General features: G+C 42.7%; 1 pseudogene; it reads left to right on the top strand.

Annotated features, from left to right (window-relative positions):
* Window positions 1-8,060: 8,060 nt before the first annotated feature.
* On the top strand, window positions 8,061-8,597 carry LOC105705478 (small ribosomal subunit protein uS13-like; annotated as a pseudogene).
* The last annotated feature ends 14,475 nt before the right edge of the window (window positions 8,598-23,072 follow it).

Here is a 23,072-nt window from a genome sequence, read left to right as displayed (position 1 = left end):
AATTTTTGTATTTTTAGTAGAGATGAGGTTTCTTTCTTTTTTTTTTTTTTATTGATTAAATTTAAATTCATTCTCTTGAGTCTCAGAGATGGGGTTTCACCATGTCGGCCAGGCTGATCCTGAACTGACCTCAGGTGATCCGCCTGCCACAGCCTCCCAAAGTGCTGGAATTACAGGCATGAGCCACCACACCTGGCACATCACTCACATTCTTTGAGCAACTAATTGTGATTGCTTTCCATTTGGCTGCTGCTTTTGCAATGTTAACCATGACCTTATTTGGATGGAATGCCCTGATTATTCAGCCTCTGAACTCTTTCGCTGCTTCTGTTTCACCTTTTGTTTTGCTGTCCCTCCCAGGACTACATCTGATCCGTACTTACAGGCTATTGTAAGTTGTTTGTTAATCAAGTAATCTCTTCAAATATTTTTGTTCATCTTGAGGGGCACTTTAGATCTACTTTTGCCAACAGTGCCCCATCCCTCCAGGCTCTGTGTGTTCTGAGACTCCTTCAGGAGACGTTTCAAGAGGGCATCCATATTTGAGTGCAGGATGTGTGGCCACGTGGATGTGTAGTTGTGAGGACTACAACCAGGCATTCCAAGCACGATGATTGGGCATTAAAAATGGCAAGTCAGGGCTGGGTGAGGTGGCTTATGCCTGTAATCCCAGCACTTTGGGAGGCTGAGGTGGGCGGATCACAAGGTCAGGAGTTTGAGACCAGAGGCCAACTTGGTGAAACCCCATCTCTACTAAAAATACAAAAATCAGCCAGGCATGGTGGCAGGCACCTGTAGTCCCAGCTACTCGGGAGGCTGAGGCAGAATAGCTTGAACCTGGGAGGCGGAGGTTGCAGTGAGCTGAGATTGTTCCACGGCACTCCAGCTTGGGCGACAGAACGAGGCTCTACCTAAAAAAAAAAGCTAATCAGTGAAATAAGGAAGGGCTTGTTGTTGGTGAGACACTCAGGCCCCCCTGCTGGCAGCAGGTGCCATTTCAGCTCAACCTGGAGATATCCAGCACCAGTGAGACCTAGAATGGTGCATGGCAAATGTCCATGACCTCCTAGGACCTCAGTTTCATGGGGATTCAAGGGAACACCCTGGACTCCATCATTGTCCAGCTGAGCCCATGGGGATGCTCATGACCTTCTGGATTATGGTACAGGTTTCTGTCATTGCAGGATTCTCTCGGCACCTAAGGATCCCCCTCCTCTGCTCTCACTGAAACACCTCTAGCATATGTACTACAATTCAGAATATTTTAAAACTGTATAAATTAAAAGATAATAATGGCCAAGGAATAAAACTCTTGATACTATCCTCACCACTTTAAGGATTAAGGTTTTTTTTTTTCCCATCACCGAGTCCCTCCCTTTCCTCTTGTTCTTCCACTTAAAAATCTCCAGAACAATTCTCCTCATCCACTGTGACTTTGGTCCCTTCAGCTGATTTCTCAGTTCATCCTAATGTCCTGATGGGTGACAAGCAGAGGTGAGAGGACTTCAAAGTCCACACCACGTAGATCTGAGTCACTGTGGCCCTCCCTGACAGGAGGCTTGTGAGGGGGCAGGGCTTCAGTCCGGGCTGTGCACCTTCTGGAAATCCTCATTTGAAATGTCTGGAGATTTTAATTTTCCTTACTAGTGACAATCATCTTGTTATGTTTGCACTTCTTGGCTTTTCACCTTCTTTGAATTCTGACCTTCCATGAAAACTTATTTTGCTTTTTGATCTCTCGTACACTTTCGTTTACTGTCTTTCTTTTTTTTTTTTTGAGACAGAGTTTCACTCTCGTTACCCAGGCTGGAGTGCAATGGCGTGATCTCGGCTCACTGCAACCTCCGCCTCCTGGGTTCAGGCAATTCTCCTGCCTCAGCCTCCTGAGTAGCTGGGATTACAGGCACGTGCCACCATGCCCAGCTAATTTTTTGTATTTTTAGTAGAGACGGGGTTTCACCATGTTGACCAGGATGGTCTCGATCTCTTGACCTTGTGATCCACCCGCCTCAGCCTCCCAAAGTGCTAGGATTACAGGCGTGAGCCACCGTGCCCGGCTCATTTGCTTTCTTTTTATCTCTAACCCTTAAGTCTGATAAAAATGTTCTAAAGTTTCTTTCTTTTTTTTTTTCATCCCTCCTCCCTCCCAAGTTTCTTTCTGCTGTGTATGTCAGGGCTCCTCTGCCTTTGGTGAGAGCAAAGAGAATTTTGTCTTTACTCGAATACTTTTGTTTTTTTGAGATGGAGTCTCTCTATTGCCCAGGCTGGAGTGCAGTGGCGTGATCTTGGCTCACTGCAACCTCCACTTCCCTGGTTCAAGCAATTCCCCTGCCTCAGCCTCCCAAGTAGCTGGGATTGCAGGTGTATGCCACCACGCTCAGGTAATGTTTTTGTATTTTTAGTAGAGACAGGGTTTCACTATGTTGGTCAGACTGGTCTCAAACTCCTGACCTCAGGCAATCTGTCTGCCTCAGCCTCCCAAAGTGCTGGGATTACAGGAATGAGCCACAGTGCCTGGCTCTGGAAGAAAATTTTAATTGCCGGGTGAAACATATTTTCTACCAAATTCCCTTTATGAGACCTAGAAAACCTAATGAACATAGCTACTTACACCTCCTACGCTGTTATTTTAAGGCCAAAATTCAAACGTTAAAGGCACATAAAAGGTTGGCCATTATTAACCTGAAAAAAAAGATAAATAAATGTTCCATAATTAGGTCTTTTCAACACTGCATGGTCCCAAACAATACTGTTTTAGAATTAGAGGGGTTTTTTTTTTTTTTTTTTTTTTGAGACAGAGTCTTGCTCTGTGGCCAGGCTGGAGCATAGCGGTGCGCAGTCTTGGCTCACTGCAACCTCCACCTCCTGGGTTCAAGTGATTCTTCTGCCTCAGCCTCCTGAGTAGCTAGAACTACAGGCACATGCCAAACCCTCGGCTAATTTTTGTATTTTTAGTAGAGAGGGGGTTTCACCATGTTGACCAGGATGGTCTCGATCTCTTGACCTCGTGATCTACCCGCCTCGGCCTCCCAAAGTGCTGGGATTATAGGCGTGAGCCACGATACCTGGCCAGGTTTTTTTTTTTTTTTTTTTTTTTTTAATAAAAAGAAAGGAGGATGATCAGGGATTCCCCAGGGGCCCAGGGGAAACTGATGTTATTTTACCTACTAACCAGACAGCTCTATACTAAGACAAGTCTCTTAAAGACCAATACCAAATATATTATGCCCATGTTATTCAAAAGAACTTGGGGAAATCTAACATAACTCATGACTTTATAATAAGAACTATACCAGTGAGGTGTAGTGACTCACGCCTGTAATCCCAGCACTTTGGGGGGCTGAGGTAGATGGATCACTTGGGATCAGGAGTTTGAGACCAGCTGACCAACATGGTGCAACCCCGTCTCTACTAAAAATATAAAAATTAGTCGAGCGTGGGGGTGCATGCCTGTAATCCCAGCTACTTGGGAGGCTGAGGCAGGAGAATTGCTTGAGTCCAGGAGATGGAGGTTGCAGTGAGCCAAGATTGCACCATTGCACTGCAGCCTGGGCAAGAAGAGCAAACCTCCATCTCAAAAAAAAAAAAAAAAATTGATATTTCTGCCTGTCATGTTCAGGGTCACCCAAGGCTCCATTGCTGTGATTGGGACTGATTGCCCTGTAGGAGCTGTTGTTTGCCTTGGGTCCCTTTAGTCTTTAGCCAGGAACAATAAGGAATTAGGAGTCCCTCCTCCCTTTGAGTTGGGGACCATGTTGGTCAGGATGGTCTCGAACTCCCAACCTCAGATGATCTGCCCGCCTTGGCCTCCTAAAGTGCTGAGATTACAGGTGTGAGCCACCGTGCCCAGCCTCTTATGTTACCTTTTACCCAGAGTGATTCCCTTCTGCCTTTACAGCAATCATGCCAGTTTCACTCCTTTTATAGAAAAACTCCAAGAGAGTCGGTATATCTAAACCTTTCTCACAGAATCATTTATACACCTCATGATACAACCCTAAAAGGAGACCCTTATTTCAAAAAAGTTATTAACACCACTCAACTCCACCATCCTCTAACTAGTCTAGTGACCACCGAATTTCCATTACTTTTACCACCTTAATGCAAAATACTTGTGCAGCACAAATTTCACCATCACATAGAATTTGTTTGTGTTTGTGGATCTTCAGCACAACTCAACTCCCTCCACAATGGAAGGGACGATATCCCATCGCTTACCTTTCCCCTTATCTACCTTTTGCATTGGCAAATCTCTCCCTTCCCCATGTACCAACATCACAAGATCCACCTCCAAATCAGATTCCTTGTTCCCTTGGGATTAGTGCTATCCTTTCTATCGGGACTAGCAGAGCCAGCCACAGAAACAGAGCCTTGGGAATCGAGCATGAACTGACTCAGGAGCCCACAGTGGCCCTCTGACAAACAGCAGAGAGCCTTGCTAGACTTCAGCAACAGCTGGACTTCCTGGCAGTTGTAGTCCTACAAAACCCAAGAGCCTTAGATCTCACAGCTGGACAATGAGGAACATGTTTGTATCTGAAAGAAGAATGTGGTTTTTGCATCAATTCAAATTACAAATACAAATTAATAGTGTTTTCTTTTTTTTTTTTTAAAATGGAGTTTTGCTCTTGTTGCCCAGGCTAGGGTGCAATGGTGCAATCTTGGCTCACTGCAACCTCTGCCTTCCAGGTTCAAGCAATTCTCCTGCCTCAGCCTCCCTAGTAGCTGGGATTACAAGTGCCCACCACCACACCTGGCTAAGTTTTTTATATTTTTAGTAGAGATGGAGTTTCACCATGTTGGCCAGGCTGGTCTTGAACTCCTGACCTCAGGTGGTCCATCAGCCTTGGCCTCCCAAAATGCTGAGATCACAGGCATGAGCCACTGTGCCTGGCCAATAGTATTTTCTTGGAACAAGAAAATCATTACCCAGGCAGACAAAATTGAATATTTAGGAGCTTCCATGGGAACTTGGAAGCAATGGTTATTTTCTCTCTTGCTCCCTTTAACAATGCCAGTCATTACCATAGGTTTAGCTCTAACTTTTGGTCCAGCTTTGTTTAAAATGCTGATTTCCCAGCCTGGCCTACATGGCCAAACCCCATCTCTACTAAAAATACAAAAAATTAGCTGGGTGTGGTGGTGGGTGACTGTCATCCCAGCTACTTGGGAGGCTGAGGCAGGAGAATTGCTTGAACCCAGGAGGTGGAGGTTGCAGTGAGCTGAAATCACACCATTGCACTCCAGGCTTGGTGACAGAGTGAGACTCTGTCTCAAAAAAAAAAAAGTTGCTGATTTCTTGCTCTGTCACCTATAGCAAATCCCGATTCATGTGATGGTTTTGCAAAGCTTCCAACCTTTGGCTGCTAATGAGCTATCTCACATCTTGCCCACCAGTCCCCTGAATGACATGGCTTCCACACTGTTAGGCAGGAAAAGACTTCAGAGCCCAGGTTAGGCAAGGACAATGCAGCACTCAGCAGGAAGCAGCTCTGGGAGAAATGACTTAGCCTCTCATCCTCCCATATGATTATGGCTCCTAAGATCTTTTAGGGGGGATTGAGGCAGGTTAGGAAGTCAAGGAAGCAACTATGTCCTTAGGATACAGCAACAGTGACAACCATGCAGTCAATACAATAAGCTCCAGCATTCACAATGTAGACCAGCTCATACAAGCAAAGCTATCTCCAGTAGGGAATTTACCGTGTAGAGAGCATGCGCATTTTGATTTCACCTGTCCTCAGACTGACCTTTTGCTCATTACAATAGTAAGAGACACACCCCTGGATGGAAATTTAAGATGGTTATGAAGGCCGGGCACGGTGGCTCAAGCCTATAATCCCAGCACTTTGGGAGGCTGAGGCGGGTGGATCACGAGGTCAAGAGATCGAGACCATCCTGGTCAACAAGGTGAAACCCCATCTCTACTAAAAATACAAAAATTAGCTGGGCATGGTGGCACGCGCCTGTAGTCCCCGCTACTCGGGAGGCTGAGGCAGGAGAATTGCTTGAACCCAGGAGGCAGAGGCTGTCGTGAGCCGAGATCGCACCATTGCACTCCAGGGTGGGTAACAAGAGCGAAACTCCGTCTCAAAAAAAAAAAAAAAAAGATGGTTGTGAGACATAAGCTGCATGAACAAGCATGTACAGCTGCTGCACATGTGCACCCAGAGGACCACCCAGAGCATGCTTACTAGTAACACCTCTTCCCACCTTTTTTTTTGAGATGGTTTCTTACTCTGTTGCCAGGCTGGAGTGCAGTGGCATGATCTCGGCTCACTGCAACCTCTGCCTCCTGGGTTCAAGCAATTATCCTACCTCAGCCTCCCAAGCAGCTGCAACTACAGGTGTGTGCCACCACGCCTAGCTAATTTTTGTATTTTTAGTAGAGGTGGGGGTTTCAGCATATTAGTCAGGCTGGTTTCGAACTCCTGACCTTGTGATCCACCCGCCTTGGCCTCCCAAAGTGCTGGGATTTTAGGTGTGAGCCACTGTGCCCGGCCTGAATCAACAAATTAGTAACATTTCAAAACCGAAAGTATCAGCCTTTATGGTTTCACTAATGAATTCCACCAAACATTTAAGGAAAAAGATATCAATTTTCCAGAAGATAGACAAAGGGGAAATATTTTCTAACTCATTTCACGAGGCCAGCATCATCCTAATTCCCAAATACTTTATGAGAAAAGAAAACCACAGACATGTGTCTTTCAAGAACATGAAAAATCCTCAACAACATACGAGCAAACAAGATCTACAATATATAAAAACAACTATACACCCTAGGTATGCAAAGTTGGGTCAGCATCTGAAACTCAGTTAATGTCATCCATTACATCAACAGACTAGAAAAGAAAAATCAGATGATCACATCAATAGATGCAGAAACTAAGGTCAGGACAAGGCAGTGATGACCTTCTCACCACTGCTTTCCAACATCATACTGGAAGTCCTAGCTAATGCAATAAGATAAGAAAATAAAAGATATACACAATGGGAAAGAAGAAATAAAACTGTCTTTGTTCACAGATGACATAATTTTCTATGCAGAAAAAGGAAAATCCACAAAAAATTTCCTGGAACTAAAAAGCAATTATAGCAAGATTGCAGGGTAGAAAATTAATAGGTAAAAGCCAATCACTGTCCTATGCACTGGCAATGAACATGTAGAATTTGAAATTTAAAATACAATACAATGTACACTTGTACCCCTCACAAGTGAAATACAAATCTAACCAATTATGTCCAAGATCTATGTGAACAAAGCTGTAAAACTCTGATGAAAGAAATCACAGAAGAACTAAATAAATGGAGAGATAGGCCAGGCGTGGTGGCTCATGCTTGTAATCCCAACACTTTGGGAAGCCGAGGTGGGTGGATCACCTGAGATCAGGAGTTTGAGATCAGCCTGGCCAACATGGTGAAACCCTGTCTCTACTGAAAATACAAAAATTAGCTGGGCATGGTGGCGCATGCCTGTAATCCCAGCTACTCTGGAGGCTGAGGCAGAACAATCACGTGAACCCAGGAGATGGAGGTTGCAGTGAGCCAAGATTGTGCTACTGCACTCCAGCCTGGGTGACAGAGGGAGACTCTGTCTCAAAAAAAAAAAAAAAAAAAAAATAATTAAAAATAAATAAATAAATAAATGGAGAGATATGCTAGATTTAAGAACAGGAAGACTCAATATTGTTAATATCTCAGTTCCTCCCAACCAGCTCTATAGAATCAATGGAATCCCAGTTGACACCCCAGGATGCTATTTTGCATATATTCACAAGCTGATTTAAAACTTTATATGGAGAGGCTGAGTGCAGTGGCTTATGCCTGTAATCCCAGCACTTTGGGAGGCCAAGGCGGGTGGATCACCTTAGGTGAGGAGTTCAAGACCAGCCTGGCTAACATGGTGAAACCCCATTTCTACTAAAAATACAAAAATCAGCCAGATGTGGTGGCAGATGCCTGTAATCCCAGCTACTTAGGAGGCTGAGGAAGGAGAATCACTCGAACTTGGGAGGCGGAAGTTGCAGTGAGCCTAGATTGTACCATTGCACTCCAGCATGGACAACAGGAGTGAAACTCTGTCTCAAAAAAAAAAAAAAAAAAAAAAGGCTTCCACAGGAAGCCTACATGCTGCTGCTTGTGCTGCCACTGTGTCTCTAGTGATCCCTGAAAAGTTCCAGCACATTTTGTGAGTATTCAACACCTACATCAATGGGCAGTGGAAAATAGCCTTTGCCATCAGTGCCATTCAGGGTGTAGGCCAAAGATACACTCATGTGGTGTTGAGGAAAGCAAACGTTGACACATCAAGAGGGCAGGAGACCTCACTAAGAATGAGGTGGAACTTGTGATCACCATTATGCAGAACCCACGCCAGTACAAGATCCCAGCCTAGTTCTGGAATGAACAGACAGAAGGATGTAAAAAATGGAAAATATAGCCAGTTCCTAGCCAATGGTCTGGACAACAAGCTCCATGAAGACCTGGAGCGACTGAAGAAGATTTGGGCCCAGAGGGGACTCTGTGTCCAAGGTCAGCACACCAAGACCACTGGCTGCCATGGCCTCATCGTGGGTGTGCCCAAGAAGAAATAAGTCTATAGACTTTGTCTGTTAATAGATAGTTTATATACAAAAAAAAATAAGTTTACATGGAGAGGCAAAAGACCTAGCCAGAACAGTATAGAAGAAAAACAAAGTCAAAGTACTGCTACACTTGACTTCAAGACTTTCTATAAAGTTGCTGTAATCCAGACAGATAATTGGTATAGTCATTGTGGGAAGAAGTATGAAGGTTCCTTAAAAAATTAAAATATAGAACTACCATATGATCCAGCAATTCTACCACTGAATATATATCCAAAGGGTATAAAATCTGTGTGTTGAAGAGATATCTGCACTTCCATGTTCATTGCAGCATTATTCTTTCTTCTTTCTTTAGAGATGGGATGTCACTACATTGCCCAGGTTGGTCTCAAAATCCTGGCCTTAAGTGATCTTCTTGCCTCAGCCTCCTGAGTAGCTGGATTACATGTGTGAGCAACCATACCTGGCTGCAGTGTTATTCTCAATAGCTGAGATACAGAATCAACCTAAGTATCCATTGATGAATGAATGGATAAAGAAAATGTGGTATATATACACAATGGGATACTATTTAGTCAACAACGTGAATGAACCTTGAAGACATATCAAGTGAAATAAGCCAGGTGCAGAAAGACAAATATGGTCTTGCATATATGTAGAGTGTAAAAAAAGCCAAACTCCGCTGGGCGCGGTGGCTCATTCCTGTAATCCCAGCACTTTGGGAGTCAAAGGCAAGCAGATCATGAGGTCAGGAATTTGAGACCAGCCTGGCCAACATGGTGAAACCCTGTATCTACTAAAAATACAAAAATTAGCTGGGCACAGTGGCAGGTGCCTGTAATCACAGCTACTCGGGAGGCTGAGACAGGAGAATCACTTGAATCCAGGCAGCAGAGGTTGCAGTGAGCTGAGATCGTGCGACTGCACTCCAGCCTGGACGATAGCGTGAAACTCTGTCTCAAAAATAAATAAATAAATAAAAGCCAAACTCATATACATGGAAAGTAAACTGTTGGTTATTAGAGGCTGGGAGGTGGGAGGACTGAGAAGGTGTTAGTCAAATTACACAAACATTTTTTCTTTCCTTCCTTCCTTCCTTCTTTCTTTCTCTCTCTTTTTTCTTTCCCTCCCTCCCGCCTCCCACCCTTCCTTCTTTCCTTTCCTCCTTCCTTCCTTTTTTTTTTTTTTGACAGAGTCTTGGCTGGGCACAATGGCTCACATCCGTAATTCTACCTCTTTGGGAGGCCAAGGCAGGCGGATTGCCTGAGCTCAGGGGTTCAAGACCAGCCTGGGCAACATGGTAAAGCCCAACTCTACTAAAATACAAAAGAAATTAGCCAGGTATGGTGGCTTGCACCTGTAGTTCCAGCTATTCAGGAGGCTGAGGCAGAAGAATTGCTTGAACTCAGAAGGCGGAGGTTGCAGTGAGCTGAGATTGTATCACTGCACTCCAGGGTGGGTGACAGAGTGAGACTCCATCTCTCCTTTTTTTTAGAGATGGGGTTTCACCATTTTGGGCAGGCTGGTCTCAAACTCCTGACTTCAGGTGATCCACCCACCTTGTCCTCCCAAAGTGTTGGGATTACAGGCATAAGCCACCACACCCAGCTGAGACTCCATCTCTTAAAAAAAAAAAAAAAAAGAAAAAAAAGAGAGAGAGTCTCTTGCAAATGCTGTACACAAACAAACCAGCTATGGGTCTTCCTTCCCATAAGAGAATCTGCCACATAGCCATATGCTGTCTCTGTCTCTTTTTTTGTTAAAGAAAACACTTCTGGGTAAATTTACTTCTGCACAAGGGTGCTGCTCACTCTTCTGGTCGCTGCAAGAGCACACCGAACAAAGGAGGGAAGGGGTTTTTTATCCCTAACACAATCAGTCCCTGCTACTGTGTACAGTCCCCATTGGCTGCAGTCAGACTGCACAACCTAAGCTGATCCCAATTGGCTACTTCAAATGGAGCAGGGGTGGGGGCTACAGCCGCAGGAAGAGCAGTTTTGCAACTAAGGATGCCAAATAAGAAACAGATGTGGGTTGTTACAGATTGGGAATGGATGTGGGTTACAGATTGGGGATGGTTGTGGGTTACAGATTGGGGATGGTTGTGGGTTACAGATTGGGAATGGCTGGAAGATTCTTTACCATAACTAGGGGCAAGGAGGCAGAGAAGTTAGGCTTTGAAAACAGAAAACAAAGAATGAGGGAGTTGAAAAGTGGAACCTTTGAAGAGGAGCTCACTGTATCCAACATGACTACAAAAAGGATGTGAAGTAATGTATATGTTAATGGCTTGCTTTAGCCATTTCACAATGTATACATATATGAAAACATGATGCTGTACACCATAAATAATAACTTATTTGTCAACCAAAATAATTTAATTTTAAAAAGGCAGTGTGGTATTGGAAAAAGAGTAGACAAATAAATCAAGGAAACAGAATAGAGAGCCAAGAAATAGACCCATGTAAATACAGAAAAAGGAACAAAGACAATACAATGGAGAAAAGACAGTCTTTTCAATAACTGGCACTGGAAAAACTAGACATCCACATGCAATAAAAGTGAAATAAAAAGAGCTCTCTTGAAAGGTTGTTGTGAAGGTCATCTGTGACAGGAACAAAAACTGCCCAGCAGGGTCTCTGACAGTTAGTTAGCCCTCACATTAATCTAATGGCTGGACTTCAATATTCCTTAGCCCCATTTCCATAAAACTTTCTTATGAAGGCCAAAATGATTCCTGCCAGTCATGCAGTCCTACTAACCTGCTAGGTAGGATACAATGTTGAAGGGGCCATCAGTACACTGGCCTTAGGGGGCTCTGTGGCCCCTTGACCTTGTGGAGGATGCTGACCATACTCTTCTGCTTATCCCTGGCTGAAGACAGGCCCCTCCTGCAGTGGCCAGGCATGAATGCACATCTGAGTAAGACTCTATTATGACTCAGGAATAACAAACATAAATAAATAAATATAACAACATAAAACTATGTTTCATTTTCTGCTGCTATAACAGAATACCACAGACTGGGCAATTTGTTAAAAAATGTATTTCTTACAGTTCTCGAGGCTGGGAAGTCCAAGAGCATGGTATCAGCATCTTGTGGGGGCCTTCCTGCAGTGTCATCCCATGGTGAAAGGTGGTAGGGCAAAGGGGCCAAACATACTTTTTATCAGGAGCCCAGTCCCACGATAATGACATTAATCTATTCAACCTAATCAACTCTTAAAGGTCTCCCCTCTTAATACTATCAGAATAGCAATTAAGTGTCAACATGAGTTTTGGAGAGATCATTCAAACTGTGAGAGGCATATGAACCAAAGCAACTCCATCTTGAATAGGAACTGGGTAAAATAACGCTGAACCCTACTGGGCTGCATTCCCAGATGGTTAAGGCATTCTAAGTCACAGGATGAGACAGGAGGTCAGCACAAGATACAGGTCATAAAGACCTTGCTGATAAAACAGTTTGCAATAAAGAAACCAGCTAAAACCCACCAAAACCAAGATGGCCACGAGAATGACCTCTGGTCGTCCTCACTGCTATACTCCCATCAGCACCATGACAGTTTACAAATGCCATGACAATGACAGGAAGTTACCCTATATGGTCTAAAAAGGGGAGGCATAAATAATCCACCCCTCATTTAGCATATCATTAAGAAAAAACCGTAACAATGGGCAACCAGCAGCCCTTGGGGAGTAGCTATTCTTTTGTTCTTTTACTTTCCTAATGAACTTGCTTCACTTTACTCTATGGACTTGCCCTGAATTCTTTCTTGTGCAAGATCCAAGAGCCCTCTCTTGGGGTCTGGATTGAGATCCCTTTCCTGTAGCAAAACCTTAGCATTAGGTAATCTGTGGTTTATGCATATTTATCTTTATTCTTACATTTCCATGATTATGAGATTCACAGTTCATCCAACAGACTTGAATTGACCCAACGCTCAGCACTTTCTTAAATTCTTACAGATGAACAAAGCCAAAATCCACTCTATTGATCTATGGCTTAGGGCTAACTACTGTAATTATTGGGGGCCACTCCATTTTGGAGTTCAAGCAGAAATTCAGGTGGCTAATATGTTACTTTCATGAAGGACTGTTATTAGTGTATCATGTCAGTTGTCTTGCAGAAGCCTCATTTGTTCTTTTGTTTTTTCCTAAATAGCTGCTAATCTTTTTTTTTCTGAGATGGAGTTTTGCTTTGTTGCCCAGGCTGGAGTGCAGTGATATGATCTCGGCTCACTGCAACCTCCCACTCCTGGGTTCAAGTGATTCTACTGCCTCAGCCTCCCAAGTAGCTGGGATTACAGGCATGTGCCACCACGCCCTGCTAATTTTTTGTATTTTTAGTAGAGATAGAGTTTCTTCGTGTCAAGTTAGTCTCGAACTCCCGACCTCAGGTGGTCCACTTGTCTCGGCCTCCCAAAGTGCTGGAATTACAGGTGTGAGCCACCGAGCTTGGACTTGGTTTCCATTTTCATTGTTTCAAGAAATGTTTTCATTTCCAACTGAATTTCCCTGTTGACTCAATAGTTATTGAGGAGCATGTTGTTTAATTTCCATGTATTTGTCTAGTTGCCAATGTTTCTCTTGGTGTACATTTCTACTTTTACACCATTGTGGCCAGAGAAGATATTTAATATGATTTCAAGTTTGAAAATTTGCTGAGACTTGTTTTGTGGTTTAACATAGGCTCTGTCCTGGAAAAGGTTCCATGTGTTCCTGAACAGAATGCATATTCTCTAGTGTTAGATAGTGCTCTGTAAATATCTGTTCACTTTATTTGGTCTAAAGTTCAGTTTGAATCCAATGTTTCTTGATTTTCTATGTAGATGATCTGTCTAATGCTGAGGTTGGGATGCTGAAGTCCCCCTCTCTTACTGTATTGGAGTCTATCTCCCTTGTTAGATGTAGTAATATTTGTTTTATGAATCTAGGTGCTCCAGTGTTTTGTGCATATATATTTAGGATTGTCCTCTCCTCTTCCTGGACTGATCTTTTTATAATTATGTGATGGCCTTCCTTATCTTTTTAAAAAACTGTTCTTCACTTACAGTGTATGTTATCTAAGTATAGCTACTCCTGCTCACTTTTGGTTTCCATTTGTACAGATTATCTCTTGTCATCCTTTTACCTTCTGTCCCTATAGATTGTAGTGAAGTGGTATTATAGATAAGGGGAGTTTTTTGTAGGCAGAATATAGTTGGATCATGTTTTCTATCCATTCAGCCATTCTAAATCTTTTAAGTAGAGAATTAAACTGTTTACATTCCAGGTTATTATCTATATGTGAGGCTTTGTTCCTGTCATATTGTTGTTTTCTGGTTGTTTCATATGTTCTTTGTCACTCTCTTTTTCTTTTATTGCTTGTCATTGTGGTTTGCTGGATTTCTGTAGTAGGACCATTTGAGTCCTTTCTCTTACCCTTTTGTGTGATTGCTTTACCAGTGAGTTTTATACTTGTGTATGTTTTTATGATGATAATGTTGAAATGTTGAAAATGTTGTCCTTTCACTTCCAGGTTTAGAACTCCCTTCAGCATTTCTTGTAGGGCCTACCTAGTGGTAATGAAGTCTTCTGGCATTTGCCTGTCTTGGAAAGATGATTTATTTTTCAATTATAAACAATAATTTTGTTCGGTTTATTATTACTCTTGGCTCGGCAGTTCTTTTCTTTCAGGACTTTGAATATACTATCCCATTCTCTTTCGGCCTGTGAGATTTCTGCTAAGGAATCTGCTGTTAGTCTGATGGGATTTCCTTTATAGGTGACTAAACACTTTTCTCTCACTATTTTTAGGATTTGCTTTTTCCCTTAGACTATAGAAAAGTCTGACTAATAATGTGCCATGGAGAAGAAATTTTTTCATTGTGTTTTTCTCAGGATTGTTAAACATCTTGTATCTGAATGTCTAAATCACTTGGTAGACTTGGGAATTATTAATCTTTTTTTTATTAAATAGTCTTCCTGATCTGTTCTTTGTCTTTTTGCTCTTGAGGATACCAATAATTTGAATATGTGGTTGTTTATATTGTACCAAATGTCACAAAGGCTCTGCTCATCCTTTTTTTCTGTGTTTTTGTCTGACTGAATTATTTCAAAAGATTTGTCTTCAAGCTTTGGAATTCTTCCTTCTACATGACCTAGTATATTATTGCAGCTTTCAAATGTATTTGGTATTTCATTTTATGAATTCTTTAATTCCAGAATTTCTGTTTGGTTCTTTGTTTTAAAAAAAATCTGTATCTTTGGTAAATTTCTTATTCATATCTCAAATTATTTTTTGATCTTTTTGTATTTTTTTCAGAATTATTTTGTATCTCACTGAACTTTCATAAAATGAATGTTTTGAATCCTTAATCTGGAATCTTGAACATTTTTTTTGATTAAGATCTACTGTGTTCCTTTGGGACTGTCTTTATCTTTTGCTTTTTCATGTATCAGTATCCTAATGTTAATATTTTTGCATCTGATATAACAGTCAGTTCTTCTTATTTTTGAATTTCATTTCATAGTAGAAAACATTTTCCTGAAGATGAATCTATGGTGTTGGTTGTATGGGGTACTTTGGATTTGATTCCGGGTATAATACAGAGCAGAGTACTATGGTCTCTGTATAGTTTCTTTGGCTGTAGACAGTGTTAATGGTATCTGTGATTTCCCTCTGTGCATTAGGGTGTGGTTATTAGTGAGGCTGTGGTGAAGATGTGCTGGGGACTGGGATGCCACATGAGACAGTCTTCAGGCTCCAGTGGTGGCAGTGGTGTGCTGCGTGTTTCTATCTTTGTGCCTAAGGTGGTGTATGCTGGCACTTGTGTTGGTGGTTACTGAAGGGCTGATTTCTGGGCCTCCAGGTGGCTTGCTTGGATGCCAGTAGTGGCAGTGGTTGACTGGGTGGGTGGGTGGGATCCTGGACTCCTACGCAGCTAGCTTGGCAGTAGCAGTGGTGGGCTAATTCTCTGGGTCCCAAGCAGTGCACATTGTTAGCGGCAGCTGTGATAGACTGGGTGGGATGCCCATAGATGATGTTTGCAGGTAGGTGACAGCTAAGGTGATAGCACTCAACCTCAGGTACCCAGGAGGAGTGCTCAGGTGCCCAAGGTGGTGGATTGGGTTGAGCGATTCCCAGGACCCTGGGCTGTGTTCTCTGTCTCAGTGGGAGGGGCAAAGAAACTGTCTCTTCATCATTAAATGCGGTGCCAACTAGTCCCTTAATTTTCTTTTTGCCTGAAAGACTGAAACATTTATTATCGTTTAGGCCTGCTGGTTATAATTTTTTTCACTCCCTTTATGTCTAAAATCCATTTATTTTTTGGTAGATATATTCAGGGTATATTAATTAGCTTGATTGAATCATTACACATGGTATACATATATCAGTACATCACATAACATCTCATGAATATATTATGATTTGTCAATTAAAATTATACATATATATGTTTGAAAAAGGTATTATTTTCTGGGAATAGAATCTAGTTTCACAGCATTTTCCTTTTAAGACTTTAAAGATGTTGCTCATCTGTCTCCTTATTTGCATTGTTTCCAATGAAATAACTGCTGTCATCTTTATTATTCTTGTCATTTTTTCACTTTCTTTCTTTTTATTACTATTATTATTATTATTATTATTTTGAGACAGAGTCTGGTTCTGTTGCCCAGGCTGGAGTGCAATGGTGTGATCTCGGCTCACTGCAATCTCCGCCTCCTGGGTTCAAGCAATTCCCTGCCTCTGCCTCCTCAGTAGCTGGGATTATAGGCACCTACCACCATGCCTGGCTAGTATTTTTAATAGAGATCAGGGTTCACTATCTTGCCCAGGCTGATCTTGAACTCCTGACCTGATGATCCACCCACTTCTGCCTCCCAAAGTGCTGGGATTACAGGTGTGAGCCACCGTACCCGGCTTTCTTTTTCTTTAAATTTTCTCTCCTTCTGTGGTTTTTAACAAATGCATGTTTTTTTCACCCACAATTATAGAGTGAACTTGAGCAACAATCTATAGGGAGGGCTTTTTTTTTTTTTTTTTTGAGACAGAGTCTTGCTCTGTTGCCAGGCGCCAGGCTGGAGTGCAGTGGCGCAATCTCAGCTCACTGCAACCTCCACTTCCTGGGTTCAAGCAATTCTCCTGCCTCAGCCTCCTGAGTAGCTGGGACCACAGGCGTGCACCACCATACCCAGCTAATTTTTGTGTTTTTTAGTAGAGACGGGGTTTCACCATGGTCTTGATCTCTTGACCTTGTGATCTGCCCGCCTCAGCCTCCCAAAGTGCTGGGATTACAGGCTTGAGCCACCACGCCCGACCAGGGAGGGCTTTTTGACTACTGGTTGTACATTTTTAGAAACAGTTGTTGACTCCTTGTTTTATTAGGTCAAAGGCTAATTTCCTCAAAATATGCTTATCTTGAAGAATGTCATAAACAATTTATTTGTCATCTTGGCTGAACCACGGTGCCCAGATAGGAGATCAAGCATTATTCTGCATGATTTGTGAGGATGTTTCTTGGATAACATTAACGCATAAATAGCTAGGCTTTGAGTAAAGCAGATTGATCTCTATAATGTGGGTGGGCTTCATTCAATTCCTTGAAGGTATAAATTAAACAAAACACTGACCTTCCTAGAGGAAGTTGGAACTCTGCAGCCGACAACATTGGGATTTGAACTGCAGTATCGGTCATCTGACCCACAAAGTGTTTTCTTTACCCATGAGAAGTGTTTTCTTTAACAAAAAAAGAGACAGAGACAGCATATGGCTATGTGACACATTATCTTATGGGAAGGAAAACCCATAGCTGGTTGGTTTGTGTACAGCATTTGCAAAATGAATGGACAACCTCCTGTTTGGAAGTCCACTATTTTGATCAAAGAAGATAAAACAGAACAGCTCTTGTGGACTGAATTGCAGGGTGTTTTCTTAGCAGTGGTGGAAGAATTGAACAATGATAAAGCTCCTATGTTTTGGTTTTCACTGACTGACAGGCAGTGACTAATGGCCTGGCCATATAATTAATAAGGAGATCAATGAAAAACTTTCCTATGAAAAGAATACCTGTATGAGACACAGTCCTATGGCAATCGCTATGGTAATTTGAGAGGTTCATTAACGTAAGACACCCTGATGCCTGATATAGAGTGGATGTGGTTCTTGCCAGAATCTCATGTTGAGATGTGATCCCCAGCATTAGAGGTGGGGGCTGGGGGGAGGTGATTGGATCATGGGGTGGGGCAGTTTCTCATGAATGGTTTAGCACCATCCCCTCTGTGCTGGTCAATGACCCTCAGAATAACTCTCTTCCAGGTTTAAAGGTGATTGAAATCAACAGGCATTTATCTCTAAGGGTTTGCCAGGTGCCCCTGTAATTCCAGCTTGAGAGCAGCTAAGGCAGAAGGATGTCTCAAGTCCGGGAGTTAGAGTTTAGCCTGAGCAACATTTGATTTCACCAGAGAAACATAGCAAAGGCATATCTCAAAAAAAAAAAAAATCCACATATTTCTATTTCCTTGTGGTGATCACCTGGGTCCATGAAATAAGTAGACACTGGGGCTGCAGCAATGCAGAGATAGGTGGAATCAACACATATTCCTCTTGCATTCCCCACCTCACAGGCACAAAATACACATAAGAAATGTTTAACAAAAAAAGAGACAGAGACAGCATATGACTATGTGGCAGATTCTCTTATGGGAAGACTCAGAAAATACATAGCTGGCAAGTTAGACTGATACCAGTAGCCCCAGGAAGCAGCAAATGGGCCTTGGCAGGAACAGATCCTCACCCCGGAGTGGGCATTGCTCAGCCGGTGGTAGGTGTGTTACCAAACTGAACTGAGGTCCACTCACCTGGGACATTAAAAACAAACATCCATACTGCGATTTTGTCATGGGAGAAAGGAGGGCATTTATTTGTAAGGTGCTAAGCAATGAGAATCAGGCAGCTCACAGTTAAGACCCAACCTCCTTGATGGCTCACAATCAAGGGTTTTTAAAGGTAGGGGTACATTTCAGGAAAGCAGAGTTACAGGCAACATCATGAATTAATGCACAGAAGTTATATACTGGTTTGGCCTTAAAAGGTGGAATATCCTGATGAGGGAGCTTACAGGTCATAGGTAGATTTAAAGATTCTCTGATTTGTGACTGATAAGGAAGCAAAACTTCCTTACACAGCTTCCTTACACAGTTGGGGGCAGTAGAGAGGAATGTTCAGGCCTGGCCTGTGGGCTTGAGTCTTTCCAGGCCCCTCAGGAAGAAATTTAGAAGAAAAAATGACAGTCAGAGTTCAGTCCTCAGTTTCCCCTTTATGAAATCTTCCTGTCACTGGATCTATTAGGTGGGAATCCAAGTTTCTGAAAAACAACTCTGGGACATGTGTTAAGATGTTATCTTCAGTTTCTATAGAGAATCCTACATCTTGTGACTCTAACTTCTTTGGCTATTGTTTTAAGCTATCATTACCTTCTTGCTTATAAGTTCACTCACTTACTTTTTAAGGCTGGCAAGGTGCCTGGAACTTCTCTTGAAGGAAGTGAAAATTTTCCTTTTTTTCCATGTTGGGAGGCCCTGGCAGGCTTTTAAGAGGGCTCCCTGCTTTATCTCAGATGCAAATGCTTGGAGTGCTTTGAGTTATTGCAACCATGTGGACCACTGAGTCACATTTCTTTACACCAGAAAATGCAGTTGCTCAAAATGTCCTAAAATGGTCAGACACATACTCTCCTCAGAGGAAGAGTTCCACAGAGAATTAAAACAGTCCATTGAAACATTTGGGTGTATAAAGGAAGAGTGGGAAAACAAGCATGAAGGGCGGGCTTCCACACCTTCATGAGTGAGCTCACACCTGACATGAGAGTATCTCTCTTTTCCTGGTGGAGCGGGGAAGGTGCTGGTGTGATCTACATACAATCCTTCCCAAGGTGGGAGGACACTGGAATGATGCCTGTACTTTACCTCATCTTGCTTTTCTCATACCTGATGCAGTGGTCTCAGGACTAGGGATGCAAATAAAAGTCCAAAACCAGGAATTATTCCTAAGCAAGAAATTGTAAATATATTTTATGTCAATTATGCAAGAATTCATAAGGGCTTGGAGAAGTAGGTTGTATCTTCACTGCATCTGGCAAAGTTGGGGTTAACACTGAATGCAGCTGTATTGCCTGGGGTCAGAAAGCCAACAAATTCTCTACCTGCATAACCCTACCCTCTATTAACTGGAATTGAGGACAACGGGAGACACTTGCTAGAACAGTATTGCTCCCTGCAGTCTAGGCCAGCACAGCAGGAGAACCTAATGTTTCTTTAAAAACTGGAAATGAGGCCGGGCGCGGTGGCTCACGCCTGTAATCCCAGCACTTTGGGAGGCCGAGGCGGGTGGATCACGAGGTCAAGAGATCAAGACCATCCTGGTCAACATGGTGAAACCCCGTCTCTACTAAAAATACGAAAAATTAGCTGGGCACGGTGGCGCGTGCCTGTAATCCCAGCTACTCAGGAGGCTGAGGCAGGAGAATTGCCTGAACTCAGGAAGCGGAGGTTGCGGTGAGCCGAGATCGCGCCATTGCACTCCAGCCTGGGTAACAAGAGCGAAACTCCGTCTCAAAAAAAAAAAAAACTGGAAATGTTTGGTAAAAATGAAGAGAAGGAGAAATAGTCACTGAGGGTAAATGAATGAATACATGGGTTACGTAATCAGGAAAATCCAATGTTACATGAACTACTCCAAAGAGGTATAAACAAGAGAGGATATTGTCTTAGCTCAATTTTCCCAGATGCCTGAAAGGATGCAGTCATATGATGCTGAGACTACTCCTGTTTTTGGACTGTACTGGGATAATTGTTAATGACCAAGGAGGATTCTGGTAATGTGCCAGGATCTTTTCACTGTTATGATTCTTCTGGTATAGGAGATCTGTGATTGACCAGGCACAGTGGTTCATGCTTGTAACATCAGCACTTTGGGAGGCCATGGCAGGAGGATTGTTTAAGGCCAGGAGTTAAAGGCCAGCCTGGGCAAAATAGTGACACCCATTCCTAGAAAATATTTAAAAAGTGGTGGGGCGTGGTGGCTCATGCCTGTAATCCCAGCACTTTGGGAGGCTGAGGTGGGCGGATCAAGAAGTCAGGAGATTGAGACCATCCTGATTAACATGGTGAAACCACATCTCTAAAAAAAAAAAATCAAATTAGTTGGGCATGGTGGTATGCACCTGTAATGCTATCTACTCAGGAGGCTGAGGCAGAAGGATCACTTGAGCCCAGGAATTCAAGGTTACAGTGAGCTATGATTGTGCCACTGCATTCTACCCTGAGCAACAGAAAAAGACCTTGTCTCTGAAATAAATAAATAAAAATTATAAAAAGATAATGTGATCAAAGACCAGGGTGTGATCTGTGGTCCAATAACAATATTTGATCTTTGTCCCTGTTTCCTGATAAGCAGGTTCTAAAACATTTGCAATTTCCTCAGTGATAAGTGTGAATTGAATATGGCAATGAGATGACTATGGACTGAGGAGCTCCTACATAGCTTCAGGAACGGGGCTGGTTGTCAGAAACATGAAGCTGTGATTAGTGGGCTGGAACTTTCAGTCCCATCTCTAATGCCTGGGAAGGAAAGAGGGGCTGGAGGTTGAATTCAATCACCAGTGACTGACTGTTTAATCTTGTCTACACAATGAATGTTCCATAGGAACTTCTAGAAAGTGGGTTTTGGAGAGCTTCCCAACTGGTGAGCACATCCATGTGTCCATGTGCTGGGAGGATGGTGCACCTCATCTCCATGGGGATGGAGGCTCCTGTGCTCAGAGCCCTTCCAGGCCTCACCCTGTCTGGCTGCACCTCTTCGTCTGGCTGCTCATTTGTATCCTTTATTACTGCTATGGTTTGAATGTTTCCCCAGAAAGGCATCTGTTGGATAATTCATCCCCAGTGCAACATTTTTAAGGGTGGAACCTTTAAGAGATGATTGGACCATCAGAGCTCTGCCCCCATTAATGGATTAAGTCTGATCATAAAAGGACCTGAGGCTGTGAGTTTGACCTCTTTTTCCCTCAACCTCTCACCCTCTCCTGTCCTTTTGCTTTCTACCAGATACAATCCCTTGATCTTGGAATTCCCATCGTCAACAACCATGAATTGAATAAATTTCTGTTTGTTTGTCTGTTTCTTTTCTTTTTTTTCTTTGGCAGGTGAGTTGTTACACACTCCTTAGTGGATTCCGACTTCCCTGGGCAATTTCTGTTTGTTATAAGTTATCCAGTCTCAGGTGTTCTGCTATAGTGGCATAATTTAAACCAGGGGTCTCTAACCCCCGGGCTGTGGACTGGTGCAGGTGCCTGGCCTGGTAGGAACCAGATCACACATTAAAAGGTGATTGGTGGGCAAGAGAGCATGAGCATGACCACAGGAGCTCTGCCTGCTGTAAGATCAGTGGTGGAATTTGATTCTCATAGAAGCATGAACCCTATTGTGAACTCTGCATGCAAGGGATCTAGGTTGCATGCTCCTTTTGACACACTAATACCAGATCATCTGAGGTGGAACACTTTCATCTGAAACCATTCCCCTCTGCCCCCTGCTGCCTCCATTGGTCCATGGAAAAATTGTCTTCCACGAAACTGTCCCTAGTGCCAAAAATGTGGGGACCACTGATTTAAGCTATAACAATAATAAACTGCAATACTGAGTGTGAAAGGGAAATAAAATTTCAGAACTCCAAACTCTACCAAAGGGAAAACTTAAGTTTGGAAACTGAGGGATGGAAAAACTGCCTTTTTTTTGTTCCTAAGCAAATACCTGAAAAGATAGAAGACCACATATCTCCCCAGGTGGCCTCCCTCACAAATTGCTCACAAGATAATTCCTTGTGGGCCCCAACATCTTTACTCTGAAACAGAGTTTTGTTGAATTTGCCCCTGACAATGTAAATTGACAGCTAATCTTCACAGGTTCAGAACAAAGACAAGACTAGGAATCATCCCTCCACCCACCCAGAGACAAATGCATATATATATATATATATTAAAGAAAAAAAAAGAATGAAGGAGAGGAATAAAAAGGAAGAGAAAGAGGGAGAGAGAACGGGAGTATTGCTTTATTGCCCAGGCTAGAATGCAGTCTAAAATGGGAATTGAAAACCTCTTTTATGCTAATAATTGTGCTTAACAATGGAGACAGGAAGGAATAAGGGAAGAAAATAACAAACAAGCAGCCAACCAATATTTGATTTAAACCTATGAAATGCTATGCAATTATTGAGGAGTGATTTACTTCCAATTATGTAGTCACTTTTGGAATAGGTGTGATATGGTACTGATAAGAATGTATGTTTTGTGTATTTGAAGTGGAGAGTTCTATAAATGTTTATTAAGTTTACTTGTTCCAGGTCTGAGTTCAAGTCCTGAATATCCTTGTTAATTTTCTGTCTCGTTGATCAGTCTAATATTGACAATGTGATATTACAGTCTCCCACTATTATTGTGTGGG

Source organism: Aotus nancymaae, unplaced genomic scaffold, assembly GCF_030222135.1.
Source record: "Aotus nancymaae isolate 86718 unplaced genomic scaffold, 86718_ANA_hifiasm-v0.15.2.pri h1tg000027l, whole genome shotgun sequence".
Classification (NCBI taxonomy): Eukaryota; Metazoa; Chordata; class Mammalia; order Primates; family Aotidae; genus Aotus; species Aotus nancymaae.
Note: the sequence above shows the minus strand (reverse complement) of the source record. Positions and strands in the feature narration are given on the sequence as shown.